The sequence below is a fragment of the Macrotis lagotis genome, chromosome 6, assembly GCF_037893015.1.
Source record: "Macrotis lagotis isolate mMagLag1 chromosome 6, bilby.v1.9.chrom.fasta, whole genome shotgun sequence".
Classification (NCBI taxonomy): domain Eukaryota; kingdom Metazoa; phylum Chordata; class Mammalia; order Peramelemorphia; family Peramelidae; genus Macrotis; species Macrotis lagotis.
The window spans coordinates 28,345,807-28,364,560 of record NC_133663.1 but is presented as its reverse complement, the minus strand read 5'-3'; positions in this window follow the sequence as shown (position 1 = coordinate 28,364,560).

Here is an 18,754-nt window from a genome sequence, read left to right as displayed (position 1 = left end):
TGGAACTAAACACAGATATAGAGAAGTAGCTTAGAGTCAAAATTAATGTAGAACCAGAAAGACTAAAGTTTGAATCTTTCTATTTGCCCTTAGTTAGCTGTGTGCTAAGGGCAGATTAGCTCTAAGCCTCAGTTTCTTCATCTGTAAGATGAGGAGGGCAATATTTATAGTACTTAGCATACAAAATGTGACTCAAATGGCATAATATATGAAAATCTATAATAAAGCATTAAGCATCAACATTATCATTAATAATAATAACAACCATAAAATAAATACAGTGTCCTTTAGTACAATTTCCTGCATTGAGACTTTTGGAACACCCTGTATAAATTTTGCTATTAGTAATGTTACTAATGGGAGGGGAGCCTAATGACTTACAAACAAGCTCCAGACTACCAGCATAAATAAATAACAATATAGGATACCAGCAAACTGCTGTTAGTGATCTTTGAGGATTTATGATGAGATGACAAGTTGGAAGAGGACCAGGACACTGGAGATAGACAAAAGCTATAGGATTTTTAAGGGGATTCAGAACCAGAAGGAGCATTAGGAATCACCTAGTCAAGGAGTCTTTAAACCTGAGGTTGAGGGATAGATTTCGGAAGGAGTGGGGGTGTCTGTGAATTTAAATGGGGAAAGCATAACATCTTTATTTTTCAAACCTCTGACTGAAATTTAGCATTTCTTTCCATTATTTATTAACATTGTTCTGAAAGGGGATCCAAAAGCTTCATTAGCCTGCCTGTGTCACAATCCTTATCCGGTCACCATTTTATCACGGAAACCACTAAAAAAAAAGCCATTTTATCTAACGTCTTACAAATTTACACAATTCCTGCTACATGAGCTGCAGCCCCGCTCCTCTAACTACAAATGCTAAGTCCCTTTTCTAGATGAGGGCCCATAGGGAGGGGGAGAAAGAAGGGGGAATTCTATAAGTATGACTCAGATTTCCTTGGTGAAATTCTAGAACCATGTATTAAAGGAAGAATGTTTAAACACTTAAAAAAGAAACAAGGAATTGCTGCAAAATAGTATAGATGCCTTAAAAACAATGACATGTGAGCTACCCTCATTTCATTTAGCAGCTAGATAGCACATCGGATGGGGGCCTAGGTCTAAGAAGGCATGAGTTGGGCTAGCTAGGTGGTGCAGTGGATAGAGCACTGACCTTGGAGTCAGGAGGACCTGAGTTCAATTCCTGCCTCAGATGCTTAATAATTGCCTAGCTGTGTGAACTTGGGCTAGTCCCTTAACCCCATTGCCTTAAATAAATGGATGAATGAATAGATAGATAGATAGATAGATAGATAGATAGATAAAAGAAGGCATGAGTTTTAAAAAAAACCCTTACTTAGCTGTGTGACCCAGGGCCAGTCATTAAAATTTCTATCTGCCTCAGTTTCCCCAGTTAATGATATGGAAAATACAAGTATCTACTTCCCAGCATTGAGATAACGTTGGTAACCTACTTAGAGCACTACATGAAATGTCAGTATTGTTGTTGCCGTTATTATTATTTCATCTTCTTTGACCATTTACTAAACTGGTAACATGATTTATCTTGTATTCCTATACAGCTGGACTAGGGTGGAGGTACAGGTAGGGAGTGGAGGTGCCGGCAGGTCACATGTCATACAACACTCCCAAGTGTGACCTGAATGTAACTGGGAAAATATTTGACACAATAAATAAAAATACAATAAAACATACATGATACTACATTTAAAAACTAAGTCAATATAAGGATGCAGGCATCCTTACAGATGGTTTCTGCTTGCATTTGACACACTGCTTTGGAACATACCTAAAAACTTGAATTCTGAGTTGCTGTTCCTGAGTAAATTATAATGATCCAAGTCTATGATGCTGGAGAATCGTGACCTTTAGGAAGCTGATCATTTTCTGCCTGTGGAAGATGGGTCGGAAATTCCTACTCTGCCTCTTGGAGCTCTGAAGTTTAAATCAATGAGATCTGCCTTTTATCTTGTAGCCAATACCCAAGTCTATCCTGTTTCTCCTTAACCTACCATGTTTTAGAATCTCTGGGATCTTTAATACTTGCTTTCATATCATCAACAAGTCATACAATTGAAAATGAAAGAAAAACATTGAAGCAAAATTCAGATGAGAGAGAAGTTGTCAATGCCGATCAAGAAACATGTACGGGTAGATGTGTCCAACACGAGTCAGAGTCACTATGAACTCCCTAGGCCCAGGTTCATTATAGATGGCACAGAAAGTGGTGTTAGCTGGGAAACAATTAACCTGATAATGGGGTTTCTTCTCTATCTAGAATTTATGGATGGTGAGAAATGCTGATCACTTGGATTTCTGGGCCAGACTTCTTCCCATCATTAAAACTCACATCTGATTAGTTTCCCAAAGAAGACAAGAGTTAGCAGGTACTATTTAATGACAGTTCACCATTACCAAGATTCCTGTTTCTAAGGTGTTTTTCTCTGATTGTCTCTGGCATGGCTAGAATCCCAATAAAATTCCACCTAGCTACAAAACTATTGAGACAGATTGGAGTTGTACCTTCACTTTCTAGGATTTTTTCCCTTCTTCTTATGGGGAATTCTGATGGTTAAAGGCAATCTGTGTTCATTTTTGCTCATCCCAATACTCAGAGAGTTCAAAAGTTCAAAAGGTAAGCAGAGGTTCTCAGCATGAATAAACCGTGAAATGCATCGGAAAATAAATTTTTGATGTCAGGACACATTTCCAGTTTATTCATGCTGAGAATGGCTTCTTCTCCATTGCACTTTGTCTGCTGGGCTAGTTTGAATTTGTCTAAACTCCCCAACAAACAGAAAAGTGATACCCTCCCATGATTTGAGGGTCACTGTATCCTTTCGTTTGTGAACCAAATCCTTCAAAATAGATTACAAATCTGTATCACAGCTCTGAAAAGAAGGTTAATGGTTCTTCTGAGAGATGTCTAGTGCTTGGGGTTTCAGGAAGGGAAAAAATTTCAAAATAGAGTTTCATCCAGTAAGTAGATAAGAAAATTATAGATTCAAACCCCAGATCATTCTATTGCTCTTATCACTCATAATAACTACTGTAGTTCTGAAATATCCAAGTTGCAAGGGGTTGTCTTCTGAAGTGGAACACTGGTCATGAAATAGTGAGGCCCAAGAAAAGGTATAGTCACTTTAATAGGGAGACAAAATTAAGACATATCTGAGTATTGGCACCTTATTGAATGTTTAAGTAAATTTTTAATAAAATTCCCTTGAAAATGGAAAAAAATTAAAGAAAATTATAGACTCAAAATTTTGAACATGACCCATCTGGGAGCTAAAGTTTGAACATCTGTGAAGCAAGCATCCATTAATGTGCCATATAGTGCCAACCACATGCTGGGCTCTAGAGACACAGACCAATATAATATGTCCTCAAGGAGCTTATAGTCTTTGTTCAACTCGCCCTTTTTAGAGATGAGGAAACTGAGAGTCATACAGGAGAATCAGTTTTACAGAGTTGTGCCAGAACAGGAAAAGAATCCAGGTCTCCTTTCAGTCTTAACAATTCAGTGCAATGGAACTCTACATATGTAAACATAGATTTCTCCCTCAAAGAGAGGCAAAAAAGTGAAGTATAAAAAAACCCAGTAAAAACAGTCCAATGAATTAGCTATCCTTGTGAAAGGAAATAATCAACAAAATTCAGTGCTGCTGGACTTGTGGAGAGATAGGTATATTAATTTATAGTTAAGTGGCATTGCAAACTTGTACAATCTTTTTGGAGAGTAATCCAACAGTACATAATAAGCATTACCAAAAAAGAGACTATTCTCTTTTTTAGTGAAGCAGGATATAGGACAAGTCAGAAAGACCTGGGTTCAAATTTCACCTCAGACCATTCCTAATCACATAATTTAATTTCTTGGTGCCTCAGTTTTCCCACATGAAAAATGAAAGGTTGAACATCCTTCCCAGCTCTAAATCCAAGATCTAATTATCTCTCTTTAACTGGAATATACTCTGAAATAGTATTGTAAAAATAGCCATGTGTGTAGGGGTGGCTAGGTGGCGCAGTGGATAAAGCACCGGCCTTGGAGTCAGGAGTACCTGGGTTCAAATCCGGTCTCAGACACTTAATAATTACCTAGCTGTGTGGCCTTGGGCAAGCCACTTAACCCCATTTGCCTTGCAAAAAAAAAAACTAAAAAAATAGCCATGTCAACACTGTAATTAGAAAAAAAGGAAGGGAGGGAGGGACAATGGAAGGAAGGAAGGAAGGAACAAAGGAATGAAGGAAGGAAAGAGGGAGGGAGAGAGGGAGGGACAATGGAAGGAAAGAAAGAAAGAAAGAAAGAAAGAAAGAAAGAAAGAAAGAAAGAAAGAAAGAAAGAAAGAGGGAGGAGGGAGGAGGGAGGGAGGGAGAGAGAGAGAAAAAAAGGAGAGAAGAGAGAAGGAGGGAAGTAGAAACAGAGAGAAGGAGGGAAGGAGAGAAGAAGGAAGGGAAAGAAGGAGAGAAGGAAGGATGGAAGGAAGGAAGGAAGGAAGGAAGGAAGGAAGGAAGGAAGGAAGGAAGGAAGGAAGGAAGGAAGGAAGGAAGGAAGGAGGGAGGGAGGTGGGATGGAGAAGGAAGAGAGAATGAGAGAGGAAGGTAGGGACAAAGGGAAAGAATGAAGCAGGGAGGGAAGGAGGGAGGTGGATAGGAAGGAGGGAAGGATTGATTCACCTAAACCACTGAGAATTGTTTAAATGTGATATATTAATATATCAGACTAGGATGATGTAATTAAGGATAGCATTGTGAATTAAGGACTGGAAGGGACCTCAGAGGCTGCCCAGCCTGAGGTGATGTGGCTGAGAACCAGAGAAGGGAGAATGACAACAAGAGCAGACAACAAAAAACGGAAGTGGCATTGGAATCCAGGTCCTCTGACATTCAGAGTCACTTGGTTCTCTCCACAGTACCAAACTGCCTCTCTCCAGAATGGCAGAAGGAAAAGAAGTAGGAGCAAAAGGCAGAATATTAACTTCAATCTCATATTAGGGACAAATAAAAGAACAAATATCCTGATGGAGGGTGAGTGGGAGTAAAAGAAAAATTATGTCATTTCAATGGGGTTCATTTTGCTTATTTAATTACCCACACTTGCAAAGTCAATTTATTTGAGTGTATCAATGTTCAATATTGTTTTAAAAATTACTTCTAACAGACCCTGATGAAATCTAGCTATTACATATGACCTGGACTCAAGAAGACCTGGGTTCAGATCCTAGTCTCACATATTTTATAGCTATGTGACTAAGGGCAAATCATTTAACCTTTGGCTGCCTCAGTTTTCTAAACTGTAAATTGGGAATAATGATAACACCTTTCTTCTAAGATTATTGTGAGAATGAAATTAAACAATGTTCACAAAGTATTTGGCAAATAATAGGCCCTTAATAAATTTAGGTCCACTTTCATTTCCTATGAGGAATGAAAAGAGAATTTGAAGAATTTTTTAGAAATGGAAAAACATGAATTAATATGAAATTTAATGAGTGAAGCCAATATAATAAGATAAACAATGATTAAACTATGTAAATAAAGTCAATATGGGGAAAAAACAAAAAAACAGTGGTCAATGTTAGTACCATATTGTCCAATGTGAAGGACATAGTTCTCTTTGTTGTTAAATCCAGGAGGACTTAAAAGCATTTCTTTGGGAATGTTATTCATAAGGGGATTTGTTTATTTGTTAGCTAATACATTTCAGTTTTGTCAAAGCAAAATACATCAAGGAATTCACATAAATAAATATTTTTTTAAAAAAGAAAGAAAAGAAAAACAAAGTTGATGGACGATGAGTAGATGATCCAAATCACTTTATATAGTTAAAGGGCTTGGGGCTGCTCTATCACTAAACATGCTGTCATCACCATCACTAACAGTATTTCTGAAGTCCTCTTGGGTACTTAGTATTAGAATAAACTCTTACTGGATCTTTAAGGAACTTTAGACAATAGAATTCTTGCCTTCAAGGAATTTACCTATTTTTTTCTCCCTTTACACGTAAAATCTATAAACTCTCATGCATTTTTCATAGTTTATCTTTTAGGGTGGTTTGTTTGTTTTTTTCTTCCAAAATGAGATTTAGCAAAATATCAACAATTTTTATGCAATAGTCTCATAAAATAAATACAGGTAGTCTTCTAATGCATGGATAGACCATGTTCAAAAAGTTCAAACGTAAGCCAGTCTCTCAGAGATTAGAATGACTTTTCTTATACCAACATTATTAAAAACTTGGTTTATTTCTCAAGGTCAACCCACAAAAGTCAATGTAAGCAACAATGCTGTATTATGTATTAGTCTCTCGGGTTCTATTTCTCTAAAGAGAAGAGCCTCATGTGATACAAGAGAAGATGAGAGTGGTTTTCCTCCAATATCTTACACTAAGGGGAAAATTTTAAAATAAGAAATATACAAAAATGTATACTTGACAACCTTCCTTCTTGCACCACTCTCTTGTATCCTAGACTCTTTTATCTTATGTCACTGGGCAGCTAGTTCTCTAAGGCACCCCAAAATTTCACGTTTCAAAGCTATCTAGCTTCCTCCACCCTCCTCCTCTCATCAACATTCCCATTTCCTCAAAACAGAATATCTTCAACTGGTATTTTTTTTTCTGGGAGAAAATAATTTGATTGAACTCATTGCCACTAACTTTTGAATGACTAGTCACCCCTGCCTCCCCCAGGAGCTAGGTTCGTGTTTTGAAAGTAGGATTCTTAATTTCTCAAATGAATAACTAATTGTTCAAATCCCAAGCTTCCGACAAAGCAAAGTGATAAAATGTGTTAAGTGGAGTGACAGGTAAAGATTTTTTTCTGTTTTTGGAGGGAGGGACCCCCTCACTGGCAAACCAATTCCTCTTATCTGGAAATCCACCCTGCATCATTTTTATCAGTTCCTTCTCCCCCCCTGCTTCTAAATCCAAACAAAAAGGTTCCCCACTAAGGCTCAGAAGGAATAATAGCTCTGCCCTTGGAAAGAAGGGGAGCAGAAGGACAGGAGCAGGAAAAAACCAGAGGAAAAAGCTTATAGTCTGTTTAAAAACAAGCTGATTCACATTGAGGTTGGGCCACTTAAATTCCCAAGGTTACTCATTCCCAGGTTGATCCTCCGGTCTCAGGAACTGCATTTCTGTATCATAATATCAAAGTCCATTGCTTAAAGGCCAACAATTACCAAAGCTGTCAACATGATTTCATTCAAATGAGCTGAAACCCACTCTCTTTTAATCATACTATTTTCAATAACCACATACAAGGAATGGCCAAAGGAAAAACTCAGTTTCATAAGTCATAGATTCTTTCCAGGTGTAAAATTTCAGAAGAGAGTTTTCTTTTTCCCCTCCTCTAAGATGATATTAGCAATAACTAATATCTACAGAGTGATTTCAAATTTTCCAAAATATTTTTTGCATTCTCATTTAGACTTCACAAAAAAAAAATCCCACTTGACCTGTCATCTCTACTTCCAACAGATGCTTCAATGGCTTGCCCAGAGTCATACAGATCGTGCGGATAGTTCACTACTCAAAAACTCTTCCTTCCAGTACGATTCTCCATTTAGGAGGACCTAAGACAGAGCGCCCAGATCACAGATTGGCAACCAAAATTAAATATCGCCATGCACTGAAAGCCCAGCTTTAATTTGCTTGGATCAGTTGAAATACATTGAAAAATCTGCTCAGCACAAGCCCAGTGAGCCACATGAAACTTTTACTTTTATTAATGATCTCTAAGAGTGCCAGTCAGTGAGATGATGCGTTCTCATTAGTGGTCCTCACCTCATTAGCAGTCCTTCTCTCACTGATAATGGACCTCAGAGGTCAATAAAAAAAAAAGCCGGACAGGATTCATGTTAATTTAAAAGATGGACAGATGCATAGAAGCCAAATGATATAGATACTTGGCTTTCTTTATGCTTCTTGCAAAAGTAGCAAGGACCAGGAAGAGTCAGAGAGACCAGAGGGAACAAAATGCCAACCCAGTCCCTGGCCAATAACTACAGCAGGTCCTGAGAAATGGTGAGGCACGGATGCTTAGCATTGTTTCTCACTCACAACTCCTCTAAGTGGCAGGCAAATAGGTGCTCTATGAAGCATGCTGGTGGGGCTCAGGTTTTAGTCCCTCCACCCGGCTCACTTGTTTAATAATGAACTCCAGGCAGAGTCCTTCTGCCTTTCATCCTGCTTCTGCCATTCTCTTCTAAAAAGCCGCGTCATCCCTTCAGCCCCTTTGGAAACAAAACTTCGGGCAACAGGGAAGAGATGAGGGCATCTCTGCAGCCTCCTCTCCGTTGCCCAGGCTGCATCCTTTGTTAATAAAGGCTCTGACGATTGTGACTCAGAGCCCGCAGTCAGCTGGGGGAGGAAAGAAGGGACTCCTGCCTCAGCCCCACGAGCAGCACCTGCCAAGGTGAGGGGCCCATTCGCCGGCACCTTCCTGCTGCTGCCTTTTGCAATTAGGGAGGAGAGGCGTGAAAGCTCATTCACGCGGAGGGTGTGCGGACATGTTTCCGGAGATAAACCGAGAAAAAAGAAATCGACAGCCACATCCTCCGCAAAATGCCCAAGACAAGCCTTGCCCACTGGAGAGGAGGGACCCCTACGGGCATCCCTTCCTGGCCATGGCAGGGCAATGGCTATTTATTTTGCAAACTATTCTGGGGAAAAGTTGTTCGGAGACGCCACCGGCATTGTGCCCCCGTCCGGGGCGCTGGGAACAAATGGCATGTCTCGTGAGAGGGAGGAACTGTGGCAATGGAAAGTGAAGGAGGAGGACCGACCTAGCCCAAGTGTTGCGGGGGAGATGGCTGCGAGACTGGCGAGCCCGTCCTTCCCACAGAGGCAGAACCACGCAGCTTCCGTGCAGAAAAGCACCGTTTCGGGAAACTACCAGCAAAGTTCTTGCAGTGATCCCGGTCCGGACTGGCAGAGGCCGAGAAGCAAAGCATCTCTTCCGGATGGTGCCAAGGCGCCGGGGACCACCCAGAACACCCGCGTCCTGCCCGAGCTTTGCTCTCAAGTTATGGGAGACACACGCGCACACACGGGCACACACACACACACAGGGGCACACACGCGCAAACACGGGCACACACACACACAACACGGGCACACACACACGCACACACACGCACACACACGCACACACGCCCCTTCTACGGCCAGCAGACTCCCTAGCTCCCAGATGCACTTGCCTGGTGCTGCCCCAGAATGAACCCGGTGCCAGGGTCCTCACTTCTCAGGAAACGAGGCTGAAGCATCTCCACCGGGCAAGCTCGCCGGGCCGAGCTAGCTCCCTCGGCACCCCGAGGAGCTGGACGCTCCCCGGCCGGGCATCGGGGGGCGGCGGGGGGGTCCCGGACAGCCTCGGCGCCGCCGGGGGACCCCGAGCCGGCCCCCCGAACCTGTGGCATCACCCCGCCCGCCGCCAAGGCAGCGCCTCCGTGGAGGCAAACTTGTTGTCGGAGATGAGCGGGGCGCCCGCTGGCTTCCGAGGCCGGGGGCCAGGCGGGGGCTCCCTGCTGCGGAGAGGGGCGGACAAAGCCAGGGCCCCCCGGCCCCTGGCCGGCCCCTCCCCACGCAAGGGGCGAGCACCCGCCTGCTCCGGAGGCAGCCAGCCTCGGGACCCCCGCGTCTCCGAGGGGCGCTGGCTCCCTCCCGGGGTCCTCCAGTCCAAGTTCCCTCCCCGCCCCCGGCATTCACACACGCACGCACACACACACACGGACACGCACACAGACACACACACACAGACACACGCACACACACACGCACACACACACGCACACACACACACACGCGCGCGCGCGCGGACCCAGGCTCGGTCCCCCCTCTGGGATCGCGGCCCCGGGAATTGGCGAGGAAGGGGCCCCCCGACTTACATGCCCCTCCGCAGCGGCAGGCAGGAGCGCGGCGGCCAGAGCGCAGCCAGGCAGCAGGAGACGCACCAGAGGCCGAGGCGCCACCCCGGCATCTTGCCGGCTGCCCGGGGGGGGGGGGGGGCGCCCGGGCCAGTGGGGGGCAGCTGGGGAGCCCCGCAAGTTGGGCTGAACTCGGCAGCCCCGGAGCCAGCGGCGGGGGGCAGGTCCGAGCCGCCCGGGGCGGCGGGAGCCGGCGGCTCAGCTCCGGGGGGCCGGAGGGGCTCGGCGCGCCCCGCCTGCTCCCGGCTCCATGGAAACTCACGCGCTCCGAGCAGCCCCTCCGGAGCCTTTAAAGCCCCAGCCCCAGCCAACCAGGGGCTGGGCGCTGGCCTGGGGCAGCCCCTCTCCGCCCAGTCCCCTCCCCCGGCCGGCCCGCCCTCTCCTCCGCCGCCACCCTGCAAGCGGAGGACCCCGGGATGCGCTGGGGCTGGGCGCGGGGCTGGCCCCGGCCCCTTCCTCCTCCTCCTCATCCTCCCCACCCTCTCACTCCCTGCAGCCCCCCGCCCCAGAACAGCTGGCCCACCCGCTGGGGTCTGGGAGGAGAGAGCCAACTTCCCATCGCTGAGCTTGCCGTCGGGATCTCTCTAAGGGTGGGGGGCGCAGCCCGGGAAGTCCTGCAGGACTAAGGAAAGGCGAAGAGGCGCACTGGGGTGCATTGGAAGGCCGCCCCCCCCCCCATGGATTATCTCTGCCGGCTGCCGTCATGCTGGCTGCCCCCCATCACCTCCCAGCCCTGCTGCTTGGTGGAAAGGGGGTGCGCCCCTCATCTCTGGCCTCCACCCCAACGCTCCCAGTCCCCACAAAGAGAAAACAGCCCCCAGCGCGTTCCCTCCGGGTGGCCCCCAAGCCCCAGCCCTGCCCTGCTCCGAGACGACGATGTGGCAGAAGCTGGTGATCGCCCCCCCCACACACACACACACACACTTCCCCAATACTCAGTACTCCAGATTGTGTGTCGAGGGGGGGAGCAGAGTCTGTGGATAGCAGAGACACTAAAACCTGTGGCTTATGCTCTCCTGGCAGTCTGGGACTCCCATACAAACCCAGCCTGCTTTCTCCGCCAGCAATAGCTCAGCCCCCCCCCCCCCCAGGCCATCGAATTGCCTTCGACCAGCTGCTGTCTGTAAGGCCAAAAACCTCTGGAGTCTATTTTTGTGAAAATAAAAATCTATGGAGCATCCTGCCCTCCAACAAGGACAGCCGGGTATTCGAGTCTGTGATCTACATAGAGGAGTAATTGAAGCCTGCAGGAAATGCATTACCGGGCTGCTTGGCCTTCCTTTGTTGCTCTGCTTCCTGAACTTTCCAAAAGTACCGCTCTAGCCTGACCGTGAAAGGTCAATAATCTGATCCCCCCGTTCTCTGAATGCAAAGAAAGCATTCTATAAATAACTGAAAGAAGGTGTAGTAAATGAATGGATGAGAAGACAGACAGAGAAATACATAGATACAGAAACACAGATATGTGATGGATGATAGGTAGACAGATAGATACATGGATCGATGGATAGATACATAGATACATAAACACATACATATATGACGGATAATGCATAGATAGATAGATAGATAGATAGATAGATAGATAGATGGTGGAGCAGATAGCTATATGAATGGAGGAGATATAGCTAGCTAGCTAGCTAGCTAGCTAGATAGATAGATAGATAGATAGATAGATAGATAGATAGACAGAGAGATAAAAAGATATGTAGATACACAAACACATCGATATGTGGTGGATGATAGATGATGGAGCAGATAGTTATATGGGTGGAGGAGATATGATGGATGATAGATGATGGAGCAGATAGCTACATGGATGGAGGAGATATAGATAGATGATAGCTAGCTAGCTAGATAGATAGATAGATAGATAGATAGATAGATAGATAGTAGTTAAATGAATAGATGGTGGGTGGATGGATGGATGGATGGATGGATAAATAGATTGATAAATGGATGGATGGTAGATAGATAGATGTCACAAAGGCTCATCCTTGGGACTTTTTTTTGTTTCCTATTGTGTTTCTTATTCTCATGAATTTTTACTTAGTTAATTGCCTAATTACTTAGTTAATGAGTCCAAGACATCTTTCTTCAACTCCTTCATCCTGCATAGTTCACAAATATCATTTCTATCTTAGATATCTTCCAGGTGACAAAAGGTAGCGGAGAAGATAAAGATAATGTGTGGTACAATGGAAAGCACACAGACTGTGTGGATGGGTTCAAATGCCATGTTTACTCCTAAATACTCTTATGCAAGTCATTACATCTCCATGAATCTCAGAGTCATCATCTGAAAATGAAAGAGGGTAATGGTCTTAACTATGATCCTAGGAATCCTACCCTAGTCAATGCTCTCATCAGCTGTCATCTCTCCAATCCATCTTTTCTACATGACTTTGAAGTTAATATTTCTAAAATGCAAGTATGACCTTATCACTTTACTTCTCAAGAAGCCTCTGTAATGTCCCATTATTTCTAAGATAAAATAGAGAATTAATGGAACATGTACAACTCATTGAACATCTTGGAGCTTCAGGTTTTTCAATCTGTAAAATGGGCATTCTTATAGTATTTCACATTGTTTTGTGAGCATCAAAGGAGAGATGCTATCTCATCATTCCATTTAGTTGAATCTGAATATATGAGCATTATTTAAATGTCATCTTAGGCAATCTCGATTTTCTCAGGAGGATGCAAAAATGAGAGAAACCCAAAGAAAGTAGGGGAAATTCCAACATAGCTTTAAAAAAAAAGTCATCCCATAATGCAGAGTGACTCCTCCACCATGTTCTAGTCCTTTTCATTAGCATTGTAGTATTGCAGTATATAGGATTATAGTATCATAGATTTAATGCTGGAAGGGACCTTATGACTCACATAGTCCAATCCCCTGATTTTATAGATGAGGAAACTGAGGCACAGAGTGATGTCCAAGATCACAAAGATAGTAAGTATCAGAGGCAGGTATGAGTCCAGATTTTCTTAACTCCAAGGTCAATTCCTTCGCCACAATTCCATAGATATATAATAATAGTCACCTAACATTTAGAGGACATAAGAACATCAAGGATCACCCTCTATAGAGATGAGGTACAGATCACACTTTCTGCATCTGAGAATACTCTTAATATATCTCTATGAATATGCATTCAATTCTCATGGATATTAACCAACTCCATAGCCCCTAAATTCCTTGGAAGCAGAAATGCAGATCCAAGAGACAAAACAGTGCCATATAGAGAACTGACACCATATGTAGTATATGTGGCCAACTCTTAATTGGCTGTGATGATGGTGGGAATAACACAGAGAGCTAAGGCACAGGGGTAATTTTTTAAATCTAATTTTAGCCATTAGTATCAAATTCAGCTAACCCTTTTGCCACATCTGTTAACAAGTACAGCAAAGGAGACCGCTGGATTCCACCTCCTCGGTTCTTCCTTCTTCCTCTGCTGAAAGTGCTAATGAATGGCAAAGTGACCAAGAGGGAGGGACAAGAAAAAAAGAGAAGGATGGAGACTGGAATCTGTTATCATCCTCAAAAGTTCACAGCTGTACAGTTTTCTCTGGTGCAAGGAGAAGTAAAAATAATAATCCTTGACATTGGTCAAACTCATCATTTGTCATTGGGTGATCCTGCAAGTCCCCAGTTAATTTAGTGAAGGTTCATCTTAATTATTAAAAAAAAAAATAACTTCTAGTATGCATCAATATGATTATAGACTAACTGTGCCCTGAAATTTCCTAGCCCCACTAAGCTATGCTCTGCTTCTAGACTAGTTCTGCCACAGCAGGACTCTATTGAGCTAATCTCATTACCTCCTGGGGTGTAAAAAGTTTCTAATCATTTTCTCTCTTTCTTTCTATCCCAGACAACCTTGCAGGAATCAAAGGCCTCTTTTTAGAGCCAAACTGAATTCTCTGAGAGCCACAACCCAAATTCAAGACTATTTTAAAGACTAGAAAATAAGAAAAATATACAGGGAGATTTATATCAAATTTCTGATTGCCTAGTTACTTTGTAAGGGACAAATCAATCCTTTGTATGCAACATGAATCACACCATATTGGAACTAGAAATATCCCATGGACGCACATATATTGAGAATGGTGTTTGCGGACGTGGAAAGACTTTCAGATTGGATATTTGGAACATGGAAATCATCTAGCCCCATCCTCTCAACTTACAAACGAGGAAAATGAGACAAAGTCCCAAGAGTAGAGGAAAAGGGAATCATAATTTGGCCAGGTGTTGTCTAACTCCCAAATTGGTCCTCTTTCCATTGTGCCCAAGATACTTGTGGTATCTTGTAAGAAGAGTAATATTCATTGGCATATGGGCAATTAACCCAAAATGAAACAGTTACGTAAGTTTGAATGGCTATCTTAAAGCCCTCATCTGGATTTTAATTAAGATATATCTACGGGATTTACATTTGACCATAAACTGGGGATCCTAATTATGAATTTCTCTTTCCAGCATGTGCATAAAATTTTAAAGTTGGTTTGGTTGGTTAGATCTCAACAGGAGGAGGAATTCTGTACAACTGCAAAAATTACATTTCAAAACTTTTAAGATAATAGAAGCATGGGTTAGTGGGGTTAATGGTTGGATGACTACTTGGGGGGATAGTGTAAGCATGGGTGATTCTGGAAATGAACTAACACAAAGCCAGCCCCTCCTTCTGCTTTTCTTGCCCAAAGTGAATATAAACAGCAAGGCACAAGAATGAATCAAACCGTCCAAGGCACAATTGTAAGAAATGAGGAGGAGGAGTCTGCAGCTAACAGCATCCCTTGTTCAGATTTGAAATACATTGCAAAGGGGTGGAGGGAGATCAGAAGGGGGAGGGACACAAAAGCTTTAAGAATTGGGGCTTATTTTTATGAATTATGCCTATATATTGTCAACATAGATAAGTCTTGGGGTTGATTGTTACTATTTTTTTCCCTCCTCAACTGGATTTGATACAGAATGAAAGTGTTCTTTCTGAAAGGAAAAAAGTCTGAAGGCTTTGGGGAGGGGAGGGGTTTTCCGTCAGGATGCCACACTGTCACCCTCCTCTCCCCCAAGACCTGCTTCAGAGAAGCAATAAATCTAACCAGCTTCTCTCTCATTAGGAGGAGGGGAGGGTAAGCCAATTTCATGCTTTATGTATGCTGGTTGTAAAAAAGGAATGCTTACCTAAAAAGAAATAGATTCTGGCCAGATGTTCTCAGAATCCTCCTCAGCTGCTACTGCTTGAAGCTTTACTGGCACCCCATACTTTATCTTCTCGTCTATCTTCCTCTAATTGAGAAACTGTTGATCCATGCAATTCACCAGGCAGGCAGCTACAAAAGCTTTCTCTGCCAAAGCTTTGCAGCCTTGTTCTTGTTCAGAAAAATGGGGTGGAGGGGGGACCTTCTCCCTCCCCCCATGCAGGGGAAAGAGAAGTCTAAGAGTCCACTTCATTCAGCAGGTGTTGGGAGATTGAAAGAGGGCAGGGTTCAGAGACAGCACCCCTACCAAGGACAGGCCACCCACCTGAAAGTGAAATAAATTGCCATTTATAAAGAAATGTCCAGAGTCCTAATGAGCCGTGGACACTGAATCTTGGGTGTCAGGCAAAATAGAATGAGATTTACCCGGGAATCAACTGGGCTCGTCACACCAAGATGTGAATAATCATTCTTTCTCTCTGCCTTCATCTGCCACTAAATGTGGTCCCTCTTTGGTCTTCGTTTTTAAAAGGGGGAGGCAGAGAATGAAAGCGCTTCAGAATGAACTGTCTAAGAAGGGCTCTGACTAGTGATTTCTTAATCATTTCTCAGCATTTGGCCTTTCTTTGCCTGTGCCGACTTTGTCAATCAAAGACGGGCAGACAGAAAGGAATAGCCAGGACTTAGAAGAGCACAGGATTATTCCAAGATGGAAAGAACATAACTACAGAGATATCCAGCTGGAAGGGATGTCAAAGGCTGCCTAGTTTAACCCCTTTGCTTTATAGATGAGCAAGTAGGAGTCCAGAGAAAGGTGAAGCAACTAATCCAAGTTCACACACACCGACCATTTCTGAAATCACATATCATATTTTCAAGATCCTAAAGAACACCCAAGATAGTTAGAGCTTGGCCTTCAAGGTCAGGGTGTTGTTTCTTTTCTAAGGCCCAAACTCTTCTGACTAGACTTTGTATTTATTGTCCTGCTCAGAATCAGCTCCCCCTCAGTGGCAGACAAATAAATACCCCAGTCCTTCTGCTAATAAAGTGGATTTTCAAGTTCTGATCACCATTCCTATGTGCCTCCACAGAACTGACTGTCAGGCTATTTTAAAAGTTTTTGTCGGTGTCCCTAGATCACAACAAAGAGATCTGACCATAAAAAGCTAGGATTCATTGTGTATAAAAACAATAGTAATAATAATTTCTAGCACATTGAAGTACAGAATATCACTTGTATTACCTCATTTGATCTCCACAGACCTAGAAAGTACAGGCCATTAATATCTGCATTTAAAAAGGAGAAAACTGAAGTTGAGTGACTTCCCCAGGGCTTTCTTCATTATATAGAGTCCTTAGATAACCATAGTAGGTTTGAGGCATGATGAGTTTCTCAGGATTTCAGTTCTGGAGATTTTTAAATGAAGAAACAATCATAAATTGGTGAAAACCATATCCTCACAGCACATGAGGAAGAGATTCACTATCCAAAGGAGATAAAGAATGTACCACCTTTGGCATGTTCTACCCTGGACAAGATACAGGAGTCTTGTATTTGATGGTGGTCACCTTATTTTAGGAAGGACACCAAGAATTAAGACAAAATCCTGAGGATGGTAACTAGCGTAGTTTAGCTCCTTGAAACCATGTCATATAAATATCAAATAAAGGAATTTGGAATTTATAACAAAAAAATGAGAAAAGATATAATAGTTATGGTCAAATATTTGAAGGATTATCACCTGAAAAAGAGGTTATATGTGTTCAGATTGGCCTCAGAGGGGAGAAATTTGCAAAATTGTTAGGAGTTTCAAAATAACAAATTTATACTTATTAGAAGGAAATGCTTGCTAATAATTGGAACTATCTCAGAGTGCTGGGCTTCCTGCAAATTCTTCTGACAAATACCCTGAAACAAAGACGAGATGACCACTCATACAGGATGTTGTAGAGAGGACTCTGATTCTAATACAGCTTGGACTAAAGGGCCATGAAAGTCCTTTCTGGTTCTTGAGTTTTCCTAATTCTTGACTTTGCCAGGATGATGTGGAAGATTTCATAATACTAATTAGTAAAGCAGAGTCAAAAGCATCCATGGACTTGGGGAGCTGTATATGTAGGCAAAAAAAAAGTTGACCATCCTTAAAAGATGATGTTTAATCCATTAGTTCCAACTCTAGAAAGGACTGCAAGAGCCATTGTTTCATTTGAGAGATAGAAACCTAATGTCTTATAATTGCACACAAATCAAGAGAAATTCATGACTCTAAAAAAGACACAGAATCCTATTTCATTGTACAGACTACTTGGGAATGAAATCTTCAAGTGGTTCTGGTTGTTGGATGTCAAATGAGACATAATGGATCTGAAGAATTGTCAGAGATGGGCAAATGAAAGACACATAATTGAGGGATGGTGGTTTTAGGACAGAAGGAAAAAAATTAGGGGGTATAATTTTTATAAAGACTAAGAGGAAATGGTCAGAGTTAATGGAATCTTGAAGGGTCCCTTAATTTATCTACCAAACCCTGAAACAGAATTAGTAGCATGCCTTCAATTTCAAGTAAGAATAATGCCTTCCAATTTCATTGGAAAATAGTGTTTGGGAATAATAGTACTTCACATATGTTCTCCTCTGGTACCTCATCATGTGGGGAGCTACCCCCCTGGATTTTCAAAGTTCGCACATAAAAAGGAGAACAAACTCTAGCCAGAACTCACCAAGCAAGAAATATTTTGATCACTGGTCTGGTAAAGAGTTTTGTGCTGCCTACCCAAGTAACAGTCCAGAAAAATTCCTAGAGATTCATTGATCAATTAACTAATATTTATTAGGCATCGACTACATACCAATCACTGTACTATTCGGAGGCTAGATTCTTTTGTACACATCTTTTACACACATTTTATACATATGATTTTCTTTTATACTCATAGACTCATGAAAAGCATCAAATAAGTCATGGAAGTGTTGAGACTGACATCATTGGAGAAGGTACCAATTCAGGAAAATCATGGATTCTTAAAATGTCAAAGTAATAACAGCCGCAAGAGTTGATGCCTATACAGCACTTTAAAAGGTTTGTAAAGCATTTTATACGCATTATTTCATTTGCTTCTCTCAAACAATTTTGTGGAACATGTCCAATTATTATCACTCTTTCATAAGGAAGGAAACTGAGACACAGAGAGGTTAAATTATGTTACACAAAAAAAGACTGGAATTGATTTCTTTTTTTCCCTCATTATTCTTTTTCTTAGTCACTTTGTAGGTAGTTTACCAGCCCCTTCCTAAATTCATGTGCTATTTTCTGTGATTTCCTAGGGAAAAGGTGAATGTGTTTGGATACTTCTCATGGATGGGAACCCTAATATAGACATATAAATGATCATAGGACTTCTTTGAAGGCAACTAGGTGATACAGTGAATAAAAACAAGGATTGAAATCAGAACTGGACCTGAGTTCAAGTTTTATTTTACCAAATATAAAAATCTAAGGAACACTGGACAAATCTTTTAACTATTGTCAGCTTCGTTTCCTTGCCTATAATTTTTTTTGGGAGGAGAGGTATTGAGCTATATTGCATCCAA